This window comes from Pinus tabuliformis, chromosome 7 (assembly GCF_031772625.1).
Source record: "Pinus tabuliformis cultivar Carrire ecotype Pingquan chromosome 7, CPIR1, whole genome shotgun sequence".
Classification (NCBI taxonomy): Eukaryota; Viridiplantae; Streptophyta; class Pinopsida; order Pinales; family Pinaceae; genus Pinus; species Pinus tabuliformis.
Window position 1 is genome coordinate 1,866,472,498 of NC_142293.1, and position 26,299 is coordinate 1,866,498,796.

A 26,299-nucleotide genomic window follows, 5' to 3' on the forward strand; every position below is an offset into this window, starting at 1 on the left:
ATGGTTACCGCACCAATCTTGGTCTTCCCAAACTGGAAGAAAGAATTCCATGTGCACGTTGATGCCTCGTGTATTGCATTGGGAGTAGTACTGACACAGGCTGGCGAAGGAGAACTGGATCACCCTATAGCATTTGCAAGTAGAAAATTGTCAAAAGCTAAGAAGAATTACTCGACGACAGAGCACAAAGGGCTGGCTATGGTGTACGCACTCTAGAAATTCAGACATTACCTGCTAGGTGGACATTTAAAGTTGTACACAGACCATTCTGCACTGAAGTATCTAGTCAATAAGCCTGTGTTGGGGAGGGGAATATGCAGGTGGATGTTGTTATTTCAAGAATATGATTTTGAAGTAATTGTGAAGCCAGGAAAATTGAATGCAGGGCCCAACCATCTGTCACACATTGAGACAGGAGAAGAGCCTACTAATTTGGAGGAAGGGCTGCCCGATGCGCAGCTCTTCACAGTGCATGTAGCAGATAACCACTTCACATATATTATCCATTTCTTGACTAAAGGGACAACTCCATAAGGGTACACCAGTCAGCAGAAGAAGGAGTTGGTAGTGTGCATGGAAGATTTCTCTATAATTGCAGGCCATTTGTATAATATGGGATCGAATGAGATACTTCGATGATATGTGCCTGATTTTGAACGAAATAGTATCCTCGTTGAAGCTCATGGAGGAGCTGCGGGAGGACATTATGTAGGAAAAGCAACAACGCAGAAGGTTTTGCGCGCTGGGTTGTGGTGGCCGACATTGCATAAGGATTCTAAAGCATATTGTAGGGCATGTGATGCATGCCAAAGGACAGGTAGGCCATCGTGGAGGGACGAGCTACCACTGAATCCGTAGGTGTATTTGCAACCATTTGAGAAACGGGAAATTGATTTTGTAGGACCGATTCAACCCTCAGGTAATAAAATGGGTGCACACTACATCATCACCGCAATAGAGTATTTGACAAGGTGAGTAGAGGCACAACCTATGAAAGACTACACAGGGGCAACAATAGAAAATTTTTTGTTTGAATATGTGTTGACCAGGTTTGGTTGCTCGAAGGTATTTATGAGTGATTGTGGTACACATTTTCTCAATGAAACAATCAGTGCACTGACAAAAGAGTTCCAAGTTTACCACCAGAAGAGTACGCCATATCATCCTTAGGCCAATTGAATGATTGAGGCTTTTAATAAGATATTGGAGAATGCGCTCACGAAGCTTTGCAATGCGCAACAGAATTATTGGGACATGCACATACCAACAATATTATGGGCATACAGGACTACTTGCAAAAAGCTCATAGGTCAGACACCTTTTAGGTTGGTCTATGGAATGGAAGTTGTAATACCTATGGAGTATATCGTGCCTAGTATGCGAATAACAGCTTTCACAGGAATGGAGGACCACAGAGCCTTAGAATAACGGATCGTGCAGCTAATGGAGCTCGAAGAAGATAGGTTTTTGGCTGGATTCCATCAACAGGTTCAAAAGGAATGAAAAATCTTGGCATGATTGACATATTAAACGGCGCACCTTCAAGGTAAATGATTTAGTTTTACAATATGACAATATGTTTTCTAAGTTTCCAGGGAAGTTTCAGATACACTAGATGGGGCCCTATGTTGTCAAAGAAATTACAGATGGTGGCCTAGTTTAGCTTGTAAAGTTGAATGGAGAACCATTTCTGAGAAGGGTAAATGGAAGCCGGTTGAAGCCATACACAGGGGATTCGGCCCAATGACTACATGATGGCAGGATAGTCTTAACACTCCAGGCAGCTGCAAGGGAGCGCAGGACTATAAAATACACTGCCTGGTTTGTAGAGCTACGCGACAAGGGGGCTACAAGAAAAATGGAGATGTCACAGTATGAGAAGAGGCGCAAAGGGATATGCACTACAGAGGGAGGTACTGCGTAGCACAGCCAAAAAATGACTGTTACAGTCACTGTTCATGATTTGACAACGAGGAGACGCTTAAGAAGAGGGGGGGGCATTTAAGGCATTTAAGGCTGAAATCTTTGCAGATCTTCCAAAAAATCAGCATTTATGGATGGATTTTGTGGGGAATGGTTGAATTTGAATTTGAAGTTTCCTATACATTACGCATGGCCATCTAGCAGAGAACACTTTGCATCCTTATAATTTTTGAGTTGTGTTTTCCATTGTTTATGAATCCTCAGGTTTTTGCATATTTAGTCACTAGCTCTGTATTTGATAAATTACCCGAGGATACCCAACGGTTTATTCTCAACACAATGTCTAGGCCAGGAAAAACCACAAGCACTGGAGGAACTTTCACCTTTGAGGGAGCATCGAGGCTCCAACTGCTGTGCCTACGGCGCTAAGGTCACCTCGGCCGAAGCCTACACCAGTGAGAGAAGCCCCTAAGCCCAAGAAAGACAAGAACAAGAGGCTAATGCCAGTGCATGAGTCACCGAGGAAGCATTCTTCTACCCAAGCCCAGAAGAAAGAAAAACCGCTGGCAAAGGATAAGGGGAATGTGGTCAATTTGGAGGCCGAAGAGGGTGCAGAGGATATAAATGCTAAGGGCATGGAGCCTATCTCCAAGTTTCCAGATTATATCCCTCCACGTAAGGGAAAAGTGAAGATAATAAAATACCCAGAAGTAGGTAAATTCCTCCTAAATATGCCTCTGTTGCCATAAGGCATCACCTTTGAAGGTCCGTGCCTGGTGCAGATTCCCCATTTAAAGTTAGAAGATTGGGATTTGGCAGACCACGAGAGGTTCCCCCACCTTGCGACGGAGAATTATATGAAGAGGGTATATTACAAGGAATCTGGTGTCACCGCGTTGGAGCCAGTTGAGTGGATTCGCGGAGTGAATCAGTCAAGGTTGTTGAACCTGTTGTGGGTGCCCCACTACCACTGCTCCAACATCAACCTCATTTGTATCAAGAAGTTGCTGACCCTAGTGCATGATGGATGTTTGTGGCTGAGCGCGTCGATCCCAATTACAGATATGTTGATCCATCGGATCACGCTATTACTGCACTCAAGCTTGAATCCGGCCAAGGAGTTTGGCGGAAAGACAAGTGAGCATGACCTGACAGAGAAGATGAAGGAAAATTTCAAGCTAGTTAAAAAGTTGTGCAGGTACTCCATCACATCTATCACCAACCCTACGGTGAAAATTGCTACACAGATCTTAGCTAGAAAGGTCATGAGAAAATGCTGCATGGACGAGGTTCCGGCGCCTGTAATTTCATTGGTTGCACAGTGCACGGAGGGCGTGCAGTTCAATTGGTCATGCTACCTTTATAGTGAGTTCCTTGCAAATTGTCGCGAGGCTCAGGACGAGAGCAAAACCTTCCACTACGCATGGTTGTTGCTCTCCATCATGCTAGTGGCTTGGGACCTGCCGGAGGATAGTCAGTTTCCTCCCCTGGAGAAAGGATTACCAGAGGCTGCCTAGTTTGCCTCCCTTTGGGCCACAAAGGATGTCGCGCGGGTCACGGAGACCAAAGTTTTCTGGGTGTTGATGGAGGCGAAGCTTCGCATGGCCATCAACCAGAAGCCACGGTTTTCTCTGACTGTGTTCGAACAATTAGCAGAGTACACAGAGTTTAAAGCTAACTTCCATCGCATATATATCAAGGCATGGAAGGATCTGCAGCATAAATGGTTTGACCTACCTTACCTTGCTATAGATGATGCTATTCAGGAGATTATCAAATGATGGCTAGTAGATTGTCATTCTCCATTTAGTCTGGCTGCAGGCACCAGAAAATCCATAGAGAAGAAAAAGAAGGAAGCAGTGAAGTAAGCGGTCCAGCAGTTATTCGAGAAGCGAAGGAAATAGGCCGAGGAGAAGGCCCGACTAGAAAAGGAGCGCGCTGCGAAGCATCAGGTCGAACAAGAAAAGTGTGACTCCAAGCAGAGTGGTAAGTCCCCTTCACCTTAGACAGAGGAGGAGGAGCAGTCAGAGCAAGGCGGTGGAGGAAGGATAGAGCACTCCCTTCCAGGTAAAAAGGTACAGGGATGAGCAGAAGGAGGGGCCCCGGAAGAAGTCGAAAGCGACAAAGCCATCACTGGATCCAATCACACTAACAGAAGGCGATCTTGACGAGATCAGAGATAAGGTGTATGATACCACAATGGAACTGTTATAGTAGTTCGAACAACAACAACAACAGGCACTAAGTACTATCCAAAAGGATTTGCACAAGCTGCAGATACAGACTAGCAGGATTTAGGTCGGTGCAGGGCAGGTAAATGTTGCACCAACTATCTTGGCCCCCAGGACCATTCAAGCAGCAAAGATGGTCAGATCACTGGATCTCCAAGCAGTTGCGCTATCAGAAGGATCATTGAGTGCGAAGGCGGCTGATGACAAGTTCATTGTGAGGTCTCTCAAGAACATTGGCCTCAACCTAGCCATGCTCCCCAATGAGTATCTTCACACGCTGCAGATAGGTGTGATGGCAGAGTTAAGAGCACGGGAGAAGCACGCCCTCAAGATCATAAGTGAATATCGAGTGAACAATGAGTAGATGTTCATTGAGAAGGCAGAGGCCTTGAAAGCAAAAGAAACCATCCAGGTGCAAAGCGCTCAGTTAGCAGCCGCGGTGGCAGAAGCATGCAGGATAGTGTCGGAGCTACACATGCCTGAGGAAGCACCGTTGGAGGCCAAGATCAGGAAACTTGCTGTAGGTGTGCGTGATGCCAAGGAAGAGGTGGCCAGAGTTCAGTTTGAGCTGAACATGAAAATCACTGAACTAGAGTTGAAGTCATAGCCTTCAACCCCGCCAGAGGTTAGGGAATAGCACGAAGTCGCTGTTAAGGATGGAGTCGCTACGGTGGATGCCTTTTTGTGGACTATACCGCGCTGTTTGAATAGGCTATGGAAGTAGTGACGACCCTGTAGGAAGATCCCACCCTGTAGGTATTAAATACAGAAGTCTGCGAGCTCCAGCAGTAATACGACGAAGTAACGACAACGACACGCAACGTTGTTACAGCACAATTCCTCGTCAAGGTACAGGAGGCTAAGCAGCTCCTTACATAAGTGGAAGTGGCGTAGAAGAAAGAGGTAGTCGTTAAGGCCAGGTTATGGCCTTGGTTGGATGAAGCCTACGTAGTCTCGGCCAACATACAAGAAAAGTTGGTGAACTTGTAGAGTATGCAGCAGCAGATCAAGCGAGCCAGTGAAGGACCAGCCACAGAGCAGCTGGTAGAACAAATCAAGCAGGCAACCACGCAGAGCACAGCTGAAGTAGCAGTTGCACAAGTAGAGTTGGGGGATCTTCATAGCAAGATCTCCGCGCCAGCTGAGTGACTCGAGGGCAAGTCACGATCTTTGTGTTGGGGGCCTGTTGGGATGGGGTCCGCTGGGTCAATTTTTGGGCAAAAGCCCAAGTTTTGGGGGCAAAAAGCCTAAGTTTTATGTAAAAAGATGGAAAGTATCCACAAATTGTGGTCGCGGAGCGCATAGTTAAGTAAAGAGTCAAAAATGGTTTTTACCCTCTTTTATGTAAGTTAAGTCGGCTTTTTGAAGATCTACCCATGGTCTGTGGACCATGGGATTGTATAAATAGGTGTGTCTTAGAGAGTCTAAGGCATGATAATAGAAGAATAGAAGTTGTCTATGGGTACGACAGAAGGAGTCTAAGTTAGCGCATAAGGTAAAAGAAAGGCTCTGCAGCTGTGTGCGCAGAGGCTTAGAGTAGTGTCCTTAGCTCAATGCACGAACCCCTACAATTAAGTGCGCAGGGAAGTTTTGAGTCTGTAAGATTAAGTGATTATCAACAAAGAAGATTATTACAAAAATTCATGTGTTTATCCATTTACTTCTGTTATAATGTGCTTTATGCTGTGATGAATGATGGGTTTATGAAATAATGTTGTATTGATGCGCGACTTTACTGGATCTATATTGTTATGTGAATGCAATTGATGTCAAGTCTTTACGCAAAGATTATATCGTTGTATGTTAAAGTTATCTAACACTTAAGCAGATCTGAACAAATATTGGGTTAATAATAATATTGGATGTGCATAAGTAGCTGATTAGCCTATTCAGGGTCCGCAAAATCTAGTCATAGACCTTTGCGGAGGTCTAGAAGCAGACTAAAGGGAGTTCCATTGATAAGCCATAAAGGCTTATCAATCTGCGCAAAGGCAAATCTAGATCACAAAAATACATCACACTGCTCTCTGGGTGTGGAAACTTGGTTCCAACATCCCCCCATACTTCTTCGAGTGATACTTCAGTCTGCGCTCCGCGAATTGATGCTGAAAGGGCCAGTAGTGTAGGGATTTGTTTGGCGCAATTAAATCTGAACCTCGATCAAGACCCACTAAGCCAACACTTTTTATCCATGCAAAATAGCTCAACGATTTGGGTTAATGGAAAAATTTGTGAATTGGATAATACAATGATGATTTTCTTGATTGGCACATCCAATGAACTCTGTTAATGGATCTAAACTCTTTGAAATTTAATGGTTGACATTTAGTTCATGATATTTACTTTATGCAATTAGAATAGGTTTCTTTCCTTGTATTTTCTTTCTTCAATAGGTTAAGGTTAACATTTCGAGCATTTTATTTTCTGCAATTAGTTTAGGATTTGATTTCATTACATGCACTCCATTACATCATGATAGCAAAAGAATGACACATTTTATGCTACACATCTCTTATGTTTGTACAAACCCTGGGTTGATAATTAAAGTTGGTAATCTTGGGAGTTGCAACATTCTTGTTGCAATACCGAGGCTCATCACTTTTTGGCGCCATTGTTGGGGAGGTGTCAAAGTATGCATTTTCTTCCCTAATGAATTCATTTCTTTTTATTTTCTGCAAAAACAAAAAATTGCATTAGGCATCTTTCATTTCAAGAACAGAAATTTGTATTGCATTAACATTCTTATTAAAAAAAAAATCTCCAACACCAACCCCACCATTTGATCACGTGGTGCAGTAAGAGCCACATCACCATTCATTTTTCAGGTAGAAGAAGAAGAGGTGACAGAGAAGGTAGAAGAAATGGATGGAGATGATGACAATGAAGAATATCCTCTTGGATTTCCCATTCAAGACACTGATGTTAGTGTGCACATAAATAGCATCCCTCTATCTTTTCTTCCAAACTTTCATGGTCTAAGGTCAGAGGATCCGGAAACCTTTCTCTTTGAATTTGAAATTATTTGTAGATCTTATGGTTACTTATTAAACAATCAAAAATGGAGATTGCTTCCGGTAACATTGAAGGGTAGAGCTCTTAAATGGTTCATGAGATTAGGGGATAATTCAATAAGATCATGGAATGATATGCAAAATGTATTTTTAGAAAAATATAAAGATCATGATCTTAAAGAAGAAATATTTAGAATGAATCAAAAATAAGATGAGAGCCTTGAGGATTTAATAGAGAGGTTCATGTACAATGTTAAGAGGGGAAAATTACATCATTTAGGATCTGGCACACTAAAAACCTTCTTACTTAGAACAATTAGAGATGAGTGGATTTATATTCTTGATCTCATGAGTAGAGGTGATGTATAACAATTATCATTTGAAGAAATTTGTGAAAATGAAAACACATGTCAAGAGGAAGGGAAAGAGTAAATCAATCAGCATCAAGATCAATAAGTCAAGCTAATATTGGAAATTTTATTGATAAATTTAAAACATAAATTCTTAGCAATCTAAATGAACAAGTAGAAATGTTAAGAATACAAAATGAGCAAAAAGAAGATGTTGATATTTGTGTTGTCCATGCAGAATCACATGATGTTAAATATTTCCCCTCATTACCAAGGTTGAAGGAAGTTTACCAAGAGGAAAATGGAGCAATTCAATTGCCAATGCAGTTATGTTATGTAGCTCCAAGAGGACCATGGAATCCTATTCAACCTGATATGATGCAAGAGCCTAATTCACAATTTCAAGCTTATGCACATCCATCTCAAAGTAATTGGAACACACCCTTTCTTTGGCAACCTTGGCCATCTCAACCCCAAAACCAATCTTGGTAACAAGGTTGGCAATGAACTTATGGGAGTCATCTACAATATCCTCCATACCCAACTCCATGTTATCCCTACTATTCACCTCCACCACAACCACAACTCCAACCACATCCATATCAAATATCCACTCCCACTCAACTACTTGTACCACCATTTTCGAACCCACATAATGAAGTAGCTTAGCCCACTTACAATGTTGAGGTACAACACTTCCAAACATCTCCTCTTGATCTAAATGGTATTCATCTTAGCTCAGAAAGAGTATCACAAAAAAGTGATTATCTCGATATCATTGAAGGACAACATGTAGAAAAAGAAGATTCAAATGAGAAGACCAAAGAATCATGGGTTGCACTTGATGAAGATCAGACATCAGAATTAGAGATTGGGAAAGTGCCCTCATGTTTACCATCAGATCCTCTATGTGTTCAAGAGAATAATCAGCAAAAAGAAGAAGATCTGAATTTCATGGAAGAAGAAGACATCCAAGATGATCCAAATCAGCAAGTGGACCAGGGGCATCACAACTATATTGAAATATGGTTCCAGACAGTCACTAAGTTGCAACAATACTCTCTTCTTCAACTATGCTTGATATCATCAAAGTCAAAGCATTTGGTCTCTTACATTCAGGTACATGTCAAAGAATATGTTTCGAGCCTACACATGATTTTATTTGTCATCCAGTTATGCAAGTGGCTCCATTGGAAGTATTCCTACACTTGAAAATGATTTTGTTTTTTCAAGTAGAGTAGGATAGGAAAATAAATAAAAAATGAAAAATAAGAGAAAAAAATAAAATCTCAGGTGAAAACCTCCTTTGAGGCACCTGAGATTGGCTCATTGATTAAAAACCTCCATGAGGCAATCAATGGGTTGGAAAAAAGAGAAAAGGGAGAAAAATAAAAGATCCTAGTTGAAAACTTGCTTTAAGGCACCTAAGCAGACCTACTAGTTGAAAACCTCATTGAGGCGGCTAGTAGGCCTAGAATAAAAAAGAAGAAAAAATAAAAATATTTGCTCCATGTATCTCTCTCTCATGAATGCAGGTGTTCTCCAACCTCTGTAAGCAACAAAAACAAGTTAGCCACCAAAAGAAAAGTTGATCAAAAGCCTAGTCAAAGGAAGTCAAACTTGGACTTTCTCCTCCTTTGCTCAGATGCTCCAGAAGGACCAAGGCCATGCCAATCCATCACCCTCATCTATTTCCACCATCCACTCATCATTCCCAAGATTTTACCACTCATTTTCCTTGTTGTCCTAAAATGCTACAGGAAGATCCTGTAGTTACTACAAGAAACAAAAATACATAGAGCAGAAAATTATTTTTGTCATATCTTGAAAACTATGCATCTGTTTTCCAAGATGTTTCAGGGGGAGATGCATATGGATGATAATAACATGGCCAAGAAATTTCAGCAAATTCCGGTGCACACTTTTCGAGAAATTGACCTCCATCACCTACAACCATTTTTGAATTTTCTCGATATTCGTGCATCCATTTGAAAAGTTGTTTCATGGGGAGATGAATATGGATGATGGTAACATGCCCAAGAAATTTCAGCAAATTCCAGTGCACAATTTTCGAGAAATCGACCTACATCACCTAAAACAGTGTTTAATTTTTCTCGTTATTCGTGCATCCATTGGCCAAGATTTTTTATGGGGAGGAGCATAAGGGTGATGAAAACATGCTCAAAAAACTTCAGGTCAATCCATTCTACTGTTTGGGAGATATGGACAAAAAAAGTCTACTACAGGAGGTTATCCTAAATTACTACAAGAAGATCCTGTAGTACTATAGGATAGCCGAGAAGAAGCTGCAGGAGGCAATTTGATTGGAGAAAGGGGTCAAAAGGTCATGTATTATTTATGGAAGGTTGATATAGGTCCCCCAACACCACTTTCATCACTCATCCACTCCATCTAACCAAAATCCATCTTCAAATTCCACTCTGCCTTACATGAAAAAAATCAAAATAAAAATAAAAAATGTCATCAACTTTTCCACAACCTACACCACCTCTTGATAATTTTAACCATGTCCTTATACCTCCTATGACTTTCCATCAATCCCACATGCATCAATGAGGTCTTGAAGAGGAATTAAATGACTTCTACAGGAAGAGGATTCCTCTTGTAAGCAGCCTGCACAGTTACAACAAAACTCAACATCAATTATTTTTTCACTCACACAGCAGAAGATCTAGCCACCTTGAGCAACATGAAGCCATTTCTGAAGATTGAAAAGGGGGCACACCCTCCTTAGGAAGCATTCCATCCACTCCACCAGCAAAAGATTGAACACTGGAAAGAAAATTGCACAAAACAACCTTATCAATGAAAGAATTAGCAAGCTATGAAGACCTATGCAGAGGCAAGCAAATAAAATTAGCACGTCTAGGGAAGTATGGATCAATCATCAACTTGGCAACAACATGCATGCCTCTCCAACAACCATTAGGTAGGTGCATGTATGAAATATTCTTGACCTCTTCTCTTGAGCATATTATAGTTAGAAATTTGTTGTCAATGCATGAGAGGTGAGGTTTTATAAAGCTAAGGATGGGTCAGCAGTCTCAGCCACCCTCAACTAGTTAATTGCAGCTAACTCCCTCACTCATGCAATGTGGAAAAGCCAAATTAGGAAGGGTGATGATTTTGAGGAGTGGGGACAACAGTTAAAAGAGGAAATTTGTGTAAATTCCAAGTCACCAAAGCACTCCAAGCCCTCCATCCACTTCATATCCACTATTTATGCATCATTCATGAATCCCTTTTCATAAGAAAAAATTAACATTTTTCAAGAACAAACCCTACACTCTGTCTCACCGTGAAAAAATCTTAAAAAAAACACATAGAGCACATCCTCTCCATTTTCACAAACCTACACTACTCCCTCTGAGCCCTAGCATCATCCTCCAAACCCTCTACATCATTTATGATCACTCCCATACAGTTAGAAGATACTAAAAGAGAAGGAATGACTGCTACAGGAAGGTAGAATGTTGCTACAAGAAGGAAGAAAGGAACAAATTGTGCTAAAAACAAAAATGGCAATGCCTAAGAGAGACCTAATCAAAACAGAGAACTCCAAATCCCATTAGGAAATCATCCAAGCCACAAAAGAGAATAAGAAGGAAACAAGAGGCAAGAAGTAATTCGCCATCAAAATAGAACTCAAACTGCAGTGATGAAAAGAGGCTTTCCAAGGGGTCTCTAATCTCTTTGTAGCTTTTGTCCGAGGCCTAAAAGATGTTGTAGAAAGGGGAGGAAGCCATGGAAGAGACGGTCCAAAATGGCATTGAGGGGCATGGAAGTCAAGTTGAGGGCCTATCCTAGGCTCAGACTATCATTTCTTCTCAAAACAAGTTTAAACAGGCTGTTATAGGGTTTCTTGTAGTTACTACAGGAATTACTACAAGATGTCCTAGTTTACTACATGATCTCATCTAAGGACATTTTGAGGGTTCCAGAGGTGTCCAAATGGTGGAGAAAGGTAGCAGGAGATTGGAAAAGGATGTGGAAGACTTTTCCAAATCGAAAAATTGTAAAGAACACATATTGCATAAGGGGAAAAAGGAAGGAATGTACAAATCAGGGAGGCCACCAGGGCCATGAATGAGGCACAATGAGGTCACTAAGTTGCTAAGAGGATGAGCAACACTTTCAGCATGGGGCTATGATGGGCATCCAAATTAGACATAAATTAAGGCCCATCTGACCATCCTTCAACACATTAAACCTCTCTTTTTTCATTAGATATTGTATTTTTAACTTTAATATGTTCATTACGAAGGTTTATGGATAATTGCATATTTATGCCTAATATTATTTATTTTTGTGGAATATTGTGAGAATATTGGGCAGATTATGAAGATTTGGAGGAGGAATAATTTATGGACTTGCTCCCTACTACATGGGGATCAATATTAAATAATAAATCAAGAAGATATTATAAAATTATTGCACAAATTATGGAAATTCAATGATTGAGAAAATCTAGGAATGTGTTCCCTGTCATTTAATGCAGATTCCTAGTATTGGGAACCAAATCTACTATTTGAGGGATTTTGGTGGGGAAAGCTTCCTCCTTTCATGGGGAATGCTTCCTAATCATTTTGTATAAGTACCAAGTCAATTTTGCCTCTAGGGGTTGATTTTTATTAGTCTTCTTATGGAGAGAACTCGTATTTTGGAAGTTCCACTTTCATTTCTTGCAGAGATGTAATTGTATTGATGGAAATAATGAAGATTGGTGCCATGTTCAACTTCTAAATCTTGATCTCATTCATAGGACTCTAATTTTCCTTGGGCTTGGCCATCCCAGGAGCGTCAGAGCCCTTTTGTGTCATTTATTTTTCTTCTTTTCACTTATTATTCACATGCATCTCTTGTTCTTATCTTTTTTCTATTTTTGCATTTATTATTAATGATTTATTGTTGTAGGTGTTGTCACTCATTGCTTTATCAATCTTCAATTGACTCAAGTACACAAAAGCAATGACGTTTGATTCCAATATTTCATCCATAAAATCTATTAGACCTTAATATGTCCCTCTCCATTGCATAGTTCTCGAAAAGCGCTTTCCAACTGTATATGGAAGTCTGAAAATGGACTCCCGGAGCAGAAGTTAAGGCATTTTTGAGTTTACCTTGGAAAAGCTTAGAAAACCCAAAAAAAAATGGCTAAGTGTTGAAGAAAAACCGTAATCGGGACTTGAGACAGTTCGTCACAATTGCATATCAGTGTCGACAGGTTTGGGCGCATCGCATATATTGTATTCTCGCATATCGGAGAGATCCCAGGTCTAGGTAGAACAGTTCATCAGTGGATTATCGACGCCGAAGGCTAATATTATGGTCCTGTAGTCCCGCATTATCACATTTCAATGGGAAGTGTATTTATCGCAATTGGTGGGTCAAGGCCCAACACTTATTAGTGATTGTGATGGTTTAAGTCCCGAAACGGGAAAGGGGCTGATTTGTATTTACAAAGGAAAAGGCCACAAAACGAAGGGTCAGGCCACTTCTTCTCTCTCCTCCAGTGGGCCACGTGGTGGCTTCTAATTGGTCCTCAGAGCTGATGTGGCAGATGATGTCAGCTATGACGTGGCAAGTACAAATGATGGCATGGCACGTATGGATGATGATTTGATAGGTGACACGTGTCACTCGTTTTTGGCATTGTTAGGGGTCATATGGGGCTTTTTCCGGGTGCCACGTGTCACCACTCATAGGATGACACATGGCAGTGATGACATCAGCTGGTTTATTAGCGATCGGTTGTTCTTGGTTTCAGGCTTATTAGTGATTGCGATGCGGTAAGGAAGGGCCCCAGATGCGATATTTCATAAGCTACGATTTAAAAGATTTTGGGTCCGGGAAACCGACATGATGAGGGTCTTATGCATTATAAAGAAAAAATCCCTTGCACAGCAAGTCAAGCCCTTAAGTGCTTTTAAGGTTAGCCCCTAATCTCCGCTTGTGGCCCTATGAGGAAATTCATAAAAGGGGTTGTAATAAATGGGGGGCTAAGAGTTAATTAACACCCGCATGTTCGGCTATTTTAAATGAATTGAAATCCCGCGCCATGATCAACTAATAACATTGTACAGAGAGTTTTGAAAGATTGATGGGTCGACAGTTGGGCATTTAGCGAGGAGTGTGGGCAGATTTATGTAAAGACGGCTTGCAGTACGCTTCTATAAGTCGACGTCGAATGCATTTTAATGTTATAATTGACTTAAGTTGGTTGATTTATAAATGAACCGTCTCAAACCACTGAAAAGAGTCTATGATAGCATGGATGTGGCTTGACAAGAGGCCTCCACTGAAATGACAAAGGGACACCTCCTCCTTCCTCTCTCTATCTTCTTTCTCTGTGTATTAATGAATGATTTCTTCAAGAAAGGGATGGGATCCCATTGTAATCTTTTTGGGGGCAACAGTGCTTCACCCTGGCTGAGAGAACTAGCTGATCTGACAGCTGAGACTCGGCCCAGGGATATTTTCTACTGTGTCATGATTGTAAAACCTTCCCCTTCTTCCTATAAATAGGCAAATGCAAGACTACGTAAAAGGAGGGAGGGCGAGGTTCTGGGTTGGTTTCAGATATTCTGACCCGCGAGGGCTGAATTTTGTGATGCCATTGTGGTTCAATTTGTTGTATTCATGGGATATCACTTATATCATTGCCGAATGTATGGATTAGTTCTTGGATTCTTTGAGATAAATGATAGTTTCCTGATTGATTCCAAACATGTTAATGTGTAGTAAGTTTTCCCTTTTGTAACCTCTTTCCAATTTTGTATTTCTTCCTTAAAACAATGTTAAGACAGCTGTTATGTTTTTGGCTAATAAATGGATTTATCTTCACTGCTAAATAGAAGAGAGTACCTATGTGAGACCATAGAATTACTTATTATCTTTATGAATGCAGTACCTGTCATCCTTCATATTTACTCATGTCTATGAGTAGCTTACAGTACCTGTGGTGGCTCAGACTTACCTCAACTGTTGAACAGAGATTGATACCCATTACTATGCAAGTTTGAAACTTTACATCAACTCCCCCTATTGTTGTCATTCCACCTTCTTACTCTCTCATGTTTCTGTTGAAATATAGTGGTCGAGGACTCTATTTATTACAGCCCTTTGCACCTGATTTCCTCCTTCTCCTCCCCCTCTCCTTCACCACTTCAAATTTAGTTCAAGTTGTCTCATTTCCATGTGTAGGCCACCAAAAGAAGAAACCATTTATCTTTTATATTACTCCATATACCCCCAACATCTGGATTCATGATTTGGCTTGATTCTCCCTCATTAAATACATATTGAACCAAAACCTCTTACCTCCATCTTCATTTCATGACAATTGGAGTGTTGCAAACCCCTCTCATACCATATCACAAGCACTCCTCTATTTAAGATGTCCTAGGCACTGGTATACAATCAACCCATAGGCTGTCTCTAGGGAGCTTTCTTTGCCCCTTGCTGTACTTGTGTTGCAGGTGCAAGATTTGGCGACAACAGTAGGATTGGGTTAAATGGTTGTTAATGATTTCTTATTGTAGGATTGGGTTAAATGGTTGAAGTATGCTATTTTTCAGGATCACAAGCATCATTTTATCATTGGAACAACTTTGGAAGTTCATAGTAATCATTGAGTTACTTGGATTAGTTTGGTTATTCCCAAATCTAGATTTATGGAAGTCCCTTGTGGCAAATAATACTAAATTTCTGTCATTTTTTAGTGCATCCTAACGATATTCAATCAAGTTGATTCGACTTGCATTAGATCATAAAAAAATTCTAGTTAATAACAAAATTTACCATCTTTTATTTACACTATTAGATTAGGTATTTGATAGATTTACTAGCTCACTAATTCTCAAATTTCTAGATTTTAGACAAATAATTTTCGACTATTTTTTAGCATGTGTTAATAGAGGTATTTTTTAGTCATTCTACTTGGAATGGAGACCTAAGACAACCTAGTCAATAATAAAATTTGTCCCAACTAATTTGGATTTGATTTTCTCGGTCATTCGATGAATTATAACTTCCTGTAGTACTCTTCTAGTGTGTATATACTTGCCCAGATTTGCTCAAAAAGATTGGTTGTGGTCCCTTAGGATTGAATAATGACCCCTCGGCTATAAATAAATGGTTGAGGAGGGATAAACACCACTTAGGACTTGCCTTTTTATCCATGCAAAACATCTCAGCGATTTGGGTTAATGGACAAATTTATGAATTGGATAATACAATGATGATTTTCTTGATTGCCACATCCAATGAACTCTCTTAATGGATATAAAATCTTTGAAATGTAATGGCTGAAATTTAGTTCATGATATTACTTTATGAAATGAGAATAGGTTTCTTTCCTTGTATTTTATTTCTTACAATAGGTTAAGGTTTCCATTTCGAGCATTTCATTTTTTGCAATCAGTTTAGGATTTGATTTCATTACATGCACTCCATTACATCATGACAACAAAGGAAGGAAACATTGTATGTTGCACATATAGTGCCAATACCTCTTAAGTTTGTATGAACCTTGAGTTGATAATTAAAGTTGGTAACCTTGGGAGTTGCAGCATTCTTGTTGCAATATCGAGGCTCATCACAAATATCACCTTACAAAATTGGATACTCTAATAGTTATGAAGGAAGTGGGTGGATGGGGAATTTTGGATACCAAGGTATTCATATGCGAACTCCTCTTAAAGTCCATTTTGCAAGGTCTACACACTGAAGGTATGTAGCGGGACATCATATTTACAAAATATTTGAACAGGAGGGACCTTGTGGCATGGAGTAGGACGGGCACACTTGGGAAGGTAAGTGGATCATATATTTGGAGGAGTTTTCAAAAGGTGAAGGGAATTTTTCTTCGGAGACTTTGTTGGAACTTCGGTAGTGGCTTGCAGATCATTATTGGTACATATTTGATTAAGGATGTCGCTGGCACACAACAATTATCAGAACATCTCCTACACAGTCTGCACACACAGGGCATATTCTATCTGAATCAGATTATCACTGGATGGAATGATAACACACCTATATGGAGATGGGTTGAGGATTTTGGCATACCTGATGATCTGATTTTGGAATGGGAAACATTCATTTGCACACTCAGACAGGCGAGACTATGCAACGGGGGGGAGGAGGATCACATTACTTGGGTGGGTGCACTGAAATCAAAAGGAGTTGTGGTTGCGGATATATATAAACACCTTATCTACACTTCCTGAGGACTGCAGCCAAACTGGTACCATAAGGTATGGAAACTTCATATTCCTCACAAAATCACTCTGTTTAATTGGTTGGTATGGCAGAATAAAAACCTCACATGGGATAATATATTCAAGAAGGGTATCCAGGGTCCTGGGAGATGCTCACTATGTTGCGACGCAATTGAACACAATTCCCATCTCTTTATTGAATGTCCTATCTCTCTCTTTGTCTCTGTGGGCATATTCTATTTTATTAATATGTCTTATAGGAAATCTGAAAGACTCGAAATGCATTCATTTTCGAGGGCTCCCCGATCAGCACTCATTGTATTGTCCTTAAAATCATCCAATGGCTTGAGGGGAATGTGTCACAACATAGACACTCCCGGGACCTTTCTCTTAGATCCATTACACATCCCATACATTTCCCTGCATGATATTTTGATGGTGCACCCAGTGACAATTATGTGGATGTGGGGTATGGCTTCGCCTAGATCACATTACTCATTACAGGATTCACTGGAATGATAGCCCAGGCATAAACATGAGGGCGGAGGTCCTAGATCTATGGGGCTTACTTTGGTTTGCACATCAACTATCCATTGACACATTACATGTTTTCGGGGACTCGAAGGTACTTATACAACATATAACCTATTGTCACTTACTATAAAATGTGTTTCCAATTGTCCATAGATTAAATGACTAGAGACATTTTGTAGTCAATTTCTAAGCAGAAGAAGGACTCAAAGCCTAAAACAGACGTTTTCCATTGGAAAGTGATCTGAACAAGCTTTCCAACAATATGTGGAAGTCCAAAAATGTACTCCTCGATCAAAATATATGGTTTGCTGAAGTTCAAGGATTGAAGCCTTAGGAAGGAATATCAGAGGTCCAGAGATATCGGTGATAGAATCATTAAAGCATCATCCATATTGGCGATCATAACATTAGAGCATCAGGCATATCGATGATCTCATATCAGAGGTCCTGAGATATCGGTGCATCGCAACCTCGCAGTCAGGCATATCGACAATCGGAGAATCAGAACTTCTGAACATGAGAACCTTTTAAAAAGTTGCGACATGGGTGAAGTGTCAATAGTGTTAAAAACCACTGGGAGCATCGATAAAGGATTAAAAATGGATTTCATTGCAAAATCAAAGGTCGGCAGACCCTTTTATCTCTCCTCTAGTAGGACACGTGGTGGCATATGATTGGTCCCGATAAGCTACAATGGCATTTGACGTCAGTATGGCATGGCGGTACGGAAGGAAACGTGGCCGATAGTTATGGCGTTTTGAGGGGGTCTAAGGGGACAAATCTAGGTGACACATGTCACCACTCAGGAGGTGCCACATGGAGCGATGATGTCATATCGAAGGTCAGTGTATCAGAGGTTGAGGATGTCGGCACTTTGTAACACTTGATACTTGGAAACTTTCAATAAGGGGGCTCTGATATTGGGTTGGCACACAGTTGTAAAGACTCAAAAGACCAAGGGCGTTGTTATCACTGAAAATATTTCAAAGGAAAAGGGTAAGGGTAGGGTTAATTGATCCTGGACATATTCATGTTGATCTTGTTCGTGTTCATGCAATAGACATTTGATAAAATTCTTAGTTTGAGAAAACAAGCCCATGGTGAGCAGAGAGCAGAAATCTTCATCAAATTCAAGCAAGGCAGCTCCTCAATTAAGCAAGGTATTTTCTTCCAAGTTGTTTTGTCTAAAGAAATTTCAAAGGAGAAAATGTCAAAAGAAAGGAAAATATCATCATCAGTACAACCATCACCAATGTACAAGAATGACAGAAACAAGGCAGTTAGCAGTCAAGAAGAAAGATAGAGCTTTGAGGAGGATAAGGAGATGTTGAAACTTGCCAAGCGTGAAATTTCCAGACTTGAGAAAAAGGACAAGAAGACCTATGACAAGGCATTCAAAGAGGATACAAGAGGCACTACTAGAGGCAAGTGAAACAAGGGAGGTAACAAAATCTCATAAAGGACATCCTTAGCTAAAGGAAATCACACAACAAGTGATGCCTAATACACAGCAGTTTCGTAGCGCGCTACGAAACTGCTGTAGCTGCATATTATGACTTGATGGACCAATTTTGAGAGACAAAAAGCAAATATTTGTGAAGAAGGATTTCTGAAAGGGAGTATTTACAAGGTTTAAACATCCAGCAAGGGAAAAACAAGTAGCAGAAGGTCGAAGACAAGAATAAAAAAGAAACTCTAGAAAAGAGGAACTTTGTCTCCTAGTTTCTACCAGTCAACTTCTAGAAGAGTTTCTGAGCAGTGGAAAACTACTCTCTGAAAAGTGAAAGAGGTTTTCATTCCTAAGATACTAAAGTGAAAAAACCTCTTCCACTTTCTTCAAATTGATTATGAGCTGGGAGAAAAGGGTGACCAAAGTTGCGCTACGAAACTGCTGTAGGTGCAGTTTTTCATCTCCTGTTTGACAACTGTTTTTCAAAGACTTATTTTGGGCGGTAGGAACGATGTTTCAAAAAACCAAGAGAGGTTTTTGTTCAGAATGGATTGATTCAAAAAATCCTCCTTCAGTTTCCTCAAATTCATTATGAGCTGGGAGAAACGGGTGACCAAAGTTGCGCTACAAAACTGCTGTAGGTGCAGTTTTTCAAAAAATCAAAATTTCCTGTTTTACACGTCTTCTTCAAGGATCGATTCTGGGCAGCTGGAGTAGTGTTTCAAAAAACCAAAAGAGGTTTTTGTTCAAAATGGATTGTTTCACAAAAACCTCCTTCAGTTTTTCTAAATACATTTTTTACGAGAAGTTATGAGCTCTGTCCCAAGACCTATTTTTCAGCCAGAACAGAGCAAGGGACAGCCTCCTAGTTTCTAGGAACAGCAAAGGGATGAGTCATCAAGGGCCAGATGGAAGGATATGAGCACCATCAAATTCGACTTCATGGAGTGTTAGGTGTCAAAGAATGCTTTAAATGTTTAGATAAGGTTGTTTTAGTCATAATAAGGAGTTACACTCCTAGTTGTATTAGGTCTCTAGGACTACTAGTTAGTTGTCAAATGCATTTAAAGTTTTGTTTTATGGTTAGAATAGGTGTCAAGGATGGCAAATTCGAATTCCCCTCATGATGGAGGAAGGAATTCCAAGCATGTAAAGAGCTCTATATATAGGAGAAGAGCTGATGTACAAAGGGTTGGATATTTTATAAAACAGAGTATTGTTTTGGCTTATGTAAAGACAGAGTTCAGTAATATAAGTTGGCTGCTTTTCTTCTCAGGATTCATAAAGGATTTCCATGTTCAGAATGGTGATTTATTTCTTTCTTAATGTCTTTTACAGTTGTATAAATGCATAATCACTCAGAATTCACTGATTGTGCTCTGATTTCCTGTATGCATTTGTAAACTGTGGTTTTATATGAGTTGTGTTCTGAGCACCTAAATGCTAAATGCCCTGACTTCTATGTAAAGGCAGTATCATTGTTTACTGAAGTATGATTGACTCCATAGGCCCAATGGAAATTAGTTTAATGTTTGTCCAGCCTTCATATTTGTTAATGTTATTCCACAAGAGTTAGCCATCTTATTAATAGTCAAAATCAATAACCCTTTGAGAGAGCCCTCTCAGGCTAAGGAGGCTAAGCCTTAGTCAAAAGATTGGTTTGAAACAGTTACTTGAAGTCTTCCTGGTTTGCAGCCTTCCAGGGCTTGATTTTGAGATAACAGGCGTTAAGCACTTAATAAAGGAAAGATAACCACCAGAAGGAAAAAAATGCTTTAGCACCTCAAGGCTAAGTGATAGGTCACGATCCTTAGTCGTATGGTGAGAAATACAGGAAGGGTTAAGCGGAAGGAACTCGTCATATCAGAGGTCGGCAATTGGAAGATTAGAATACTGCACCACTATGAAGATTGCGATATGGAATTGTTTTGATAAGGAAGTACAAGACTTTAAATAATGTATGGGTCAACAGTTGTAAGATTGAATGCATGAACAAAGGAGTTGGTCTCAGGGGTAATGGCGACTGTCAAAGATCATTGGGTCAAGGCAGCAAGGACCACGCTTGGCAGGAAAGAGTGTTGGGTCTGCCTTGAGGTGATACAAGCCCTATTTGTGCTCCGACACACGTCTTTAGTGAGATAAATGGAGGTATGGGACTCAGGAAGTAGTGTGTAGGTCACCTGAGAATTAATTTCTCAGCATGGAGCTCCACATAGTCAGGCAATGAAAGACTGCCAGGTCGATCTCTGTTTCTGCAGAGTGACAAGAAACCAATAGTTGATCGCTCCTAGCTCCATAAATTGCATAATTCAAGTGGTTAAGGTGAAAATGATAGGTGAACCTATTGAGTAACAAAGGAGGAACATCGTGGAAAAAGCGAGGCCTCAATAGAGGTGATCACAGGAATTGGCATGGAGATATTTTGCTATGGTCATTATTCAGTTTTCCCATGTTTTGTTATTTTGTACTTTGTTGCATTTTAAAGAAGCAATCAAATCTGTTGTAATCATTTTGGGTAGCAGAGTCATTGCACGTTGAGACAGCTAGAGCTTGGCTAAGATATTTTGTAACTTTTTTTCAAAGCTTCCCCTCTCCTTATAAATAGAGGGAAGAAACGCTTAAATGTGGTTCCCAATTTCTACATTCTAGAGGCCCGAATTTGGTTTTTTCAAGTTTTGAGCTCTATTTGCACATAGAGTGGTTCCACTTTGGTTCAATTTGCTTGTTCATAAGGTGACCGAGCATATACAATTGTTAAATGTAATGGATTGGTAATTTGGACTCCATCTTCAAAGATTAATGAAGCAGCTTGGTTGATTCCAATCAAAGCAATTTGCAGTATGTTTTCCCCTTTGTATATCATTTCATGTATGCATTTCCTCTTCTGAAATTGTGTTATGAAGCTATCGGTTTCACTCTCTCATGGTTGTATGTATGTTGTTAAGTAGTGAGAAGTACATGTGTAAACACAAATTTACTTGTGTTATTTAATATCCTACAGTATTTGTGTAATCACGAATTTACTTGTGTTATTTCATAGCCTACAATACCTATATGTAAGCACATATTTACTTATGCTAATTGGTTACAAATGTATTCATGAGACATAGAGCTTGAGACCTTAATTTGTGCTCCACTTTTTCTGCATTTTCACCTCCTCACTCTTCCATATTTCTGCTGGAGATTGTTGCTTAGGATTATGTGTTATGTCTAGCCCTTTGCATTGATTTCCCTCCTGTCCTTCCTCCTGTTCATCTATACTACAATAGCAATGTTAAAATGTGTACTGTTGTGTATCGGACACCAGAACCAACCCATTTCTCTTTGAGATTAGCCATATCTACTAGTGTTTATTTTGATCTATGTTTTTGCTTGAGTTTACCTTGGCGAAGGGCTATTGAACCAATTACGTGACATATGGGTGCAGAAGAAAGCCTATAGATAATCTTCAAAAACACTCCTCTCGGATGCCCTAGGCACTGGTCTCCTATCAACCCAGAGGCTATCTCTAGGAGGCATCTATATCTTCTGAAAGAAACTGTGTGACAAGAGATAGAAAAAGCTACAACATAACCCGGGGTTCATATTTTTCGCCTCCTCATCTTCAGGCCTAGATGACTTAGATCTCTTTACTCAGAAGGTCTTTCCACTCTATCTGGTTCACTCACATCTTCAGAGAAAGAAACAGGGTTATTGATTCACTGTAAAAGATCAGCATAAATGATGCATATGGCAACATAGACTACGCACTATTGCCTGATGGAAAAATACAAGTCGGGGGCTCTATCCCTGTTCCATGATTTTTATTGTTTTTTCCTCCTGATGTTTATGATTCTTTTATGTTTTCTCCCCACCTCTGATAGCACTATTTGGACATATAGTTTTTGACATATATGAGTTTGTTGTTTCTTTGTAGGCCGAACCATACTACATTTTTGGTTGCTAAGGCAGACAAACTTCCCATATATTATGCACATGTGTGTCATACTATATCTCCATATTGATAGAATGTATTACATATTGAAATTTTCTATATGTATTGGTACATTATATATACTAGGTTTTTTTTGTCTGAAAAGAAAAAACCGACATCCCCTTTGTCCTCGGCTACTTCAACACCTCCTTTGATGCATCCACGCTTTCCACTGTGCCATCCCTCATTGTTTGGCTTAACCCGATGCCCTCAAACCATGGTCACCTCTCCTTAGTGACCAAGCGTTATTTGTTAGCATGAGGCCCTTGATCTAATGGCAACACTCCATAGGAGATCAACAATTTGGAATCTATCGAATGAGCGTTGGGGTCCACACTTTGTTTGGGGGTATGAATGATTCTACTATATTTTCAAGTCTCGAATACTAAAAATATCGTGATGCACACTCTCACATGACGCAATATGGTTGTTCCTCGATTTGTTCAGGATGTTTGGGGGGACTTCCCCCCTTGTGTAATATAAAAGGTTCAAAGGCCCGAACTTCCCATTACTTCCACCTTGGCATAATTCCTCCTTTTCTTGAGTCTCGTGACCCTAGCCACATTCTTCCCTTCCCCATACCAACCACCTTTGGCTTGGTTCCATCATTCACCATGGTTGCAACTAACATCCTTCCCTCATTATGTTTAATTAATCGGAAAGAGAAAAAAAAAACATCCACAAGACAAAATGGTAACCACAAAACAAAGTTTGAGGGTAGAAAATAAGCATGCAGATATTTAAAATTTCACAAAATAATTATATTAAAAAAAATATTAGTAATAGGCTACAACCTCTCAGGGCCTAGGCACCCTCTTCACTTGATTCTTATATTGTACTAGATACTCTGACATCTTGCAACTTTCCCATGTAAAAGGAAACAAAACCCTAGCAAACATAGAAGCATATCATCCTCTGCCATGTCACACCTTCGAGAGCCTTACAAATATTTTACATTATACATAAAAAAATGAGAGGAATTTGTGTCCTCATTCAAGGACTACCACAATGTTCCTTCAAGAGGCTTCTGAAATAAAATCTGATTTGGGGAGAGGGGTTGAGCTCTGACCTTGCATCATACTCCCACAACTAAAAATATTCATGATCACCTGATCATATGTTTCCATTACTTCATCTTGTTCATCTCCATCGTGATCTTCTTTTTCCTCATGTATTGTTGAGCTTCAACTTGTACTCAATAGTGATCTGTAACCAAACCTCTACTTACTCCTCACCAAGCTCTCTCCTCTGACTCGATTTTTTGGTATCAAAATTTCTCCTCCTTTGGAAACTTTTGAGCTTCCTTTGCTCCTCTGGCTATTGCATGTTTCTCACCTCCCTTGACAATTCTACCCATGATTGCAACTATGGAATTGTCTCAATAAATTCTACCCAACCATAGCTAGAAGTTGTTCTCTTCTTCTCCAACTTGTAGGATATATTTCCCTGCTCTAATACCACTTGATTATGACTTATTTTGAGGGTTTGTTAAACCCCTAATGGTTAAATATCTTGAAATTGTGTGTTATGGGCCCATGAACTTGGCATTCCTCACCTTAATTGTAGCAATGTGGACTCACGGGTTTCCAAATTTCCCCCAAATTTAAATGTACCAGCCTTTGGCCAGAACCACGTACATATGAATATTGTCCCCCTCTTTTCCTCAACTGCTTCAACACCCCCTTCGATGCATCCACACTTTCCACTATTCCGTCCCCCGTTGTTGGGCTTAACCTGATATACTCGGACCACGGCCACCTCTCCTTCATGACTAGGCACTATCTATCAGTGTGGGGCCTTTGATTTAATGGTTACACTCCATGAGAGATCAACAATCTGAAATCCATTAGATGAGCACGGGGGTCCACACTTCATTCAGGTATCTGAACAATTCCACTGAGATTTTGTGTCCTGAATGTAGAACATCTCGTGATGTACACTCTTGCATGACATTGGATGTTTGGTCACAAATTTGTTCAGGTTGTTCGAGGGGGACTTCCCCACTTATGCAAGATAAAAGGGTTGAAGGCCTGAACTTCACCTCACTTCCATATTGGCATTGTTCCTCATTTTCTCGAGCCTCGTGACCTTGGCCACATTCAACCCTTCCTCATTCTGGCCACCATTGGCTTGGTTCCATTGTTCTTGGATTGGCCATGCTACAACATCCACCATGGCTCTAACTAACCCCCTTCCTTGTTTAGGTTAATTGTGTGGAAATTTCTCTATAGATCAGCTAGCTCTAATACCATGTAGAAAGTTTCATTATAGATTAAACTGATTATGAAATGTACTAACGAAAAATACTTAATCTACTTCTACAATCAAACTTGCGGAAGCTTAATCGATTTGAGCAAGATCAATCAGAACACATATAACATAGAAGTAGAATCAATCACACATGAAACATAGAAGAATACTTTGGGGAAAGCCTTGGCTAAAAAACCCTACTATCTGTATTATCATACAAGTGGAAATATCTCAGGATTACACAAAGCTTTAGCTCACAAGGGATCCAGCTCTCAGTACAATCCCTCACTGCTGCTCATAGACAAAATAGACAACACATATGCCTTCCTTCAGTCCTCCAAGCCTCCAATTTCCTTGCTTAGTTTTTCCTAGGGTCCAGTGCTTCCACTTGTGTGAATTCCCACCTCACACTGCTCACTTGGCTCAGTAGTAACTGCGCAATCCTGAAGGAGATAATTCCTTCTGCATGTATGAGTTTCCTTTATAGGAAAATTCCTCCAACTGATAGTACACTGTCCCTTCCTCTGATCTCAACTGGGTCTCTGACTGAACTGACATGCATGAGTTATTTATGAGAGAATATTTAGTTATCTGAAGTGCATTAGTTACATGCATGCATGCATTAACTAACTGAACTCACAATTAGTTCAACAAACTATTTGAACTAATCTAACTGGACTTAACTCAATTAACTGAGCTAACTAATTACAACTCATCCTGATCTCCTTTAATCAAGGGATAACTTCCTCAATCAATGGAGAAATTGTTGCATGTCTTCACATAGACTTCATGTTTGATTTTCTACAACTAATTAACTCAAGATGAATTAATTAATTATTTTACAAACAACTGCTAAGATCAAATTCGAATTTTACTTCTCAATTTTAGTTCAGGGACTAACTAAAATTGGAATCCATCCCGAAATGCTATTTATAGCAATGCTATTTTTAGCACTTCCATTTTTCATTCCTTGTTTCTATGTCCAACACTGGTACCCGAACTGCTATTTATAGCAATGTTATTTTTAGCATTTCTATTTTTAGCATTTCTTGTTGCCATTTTCAACACTCCCTCTCAACAAGAAAGGCATTCAACTCGAACCCGATCCTGAACCTTTGGAATGTTCTGTATGCAACACTTCTCCCAAGTGTTGTTTCTCCAGCAACTCTAGAAACAAAAGAACTCCCAACTGACCTCTCTGTTGGGCTAGAAACATCCTCTGATGCTGAAGCTTCCTCTGCCACTGACAAGTGCTCCCTCTGTGACCTCTGAGCTGCTGCAACACTCCATGCATCTCGCACCGTTACACACCTCTCTGTGCCATCCTACACTGGT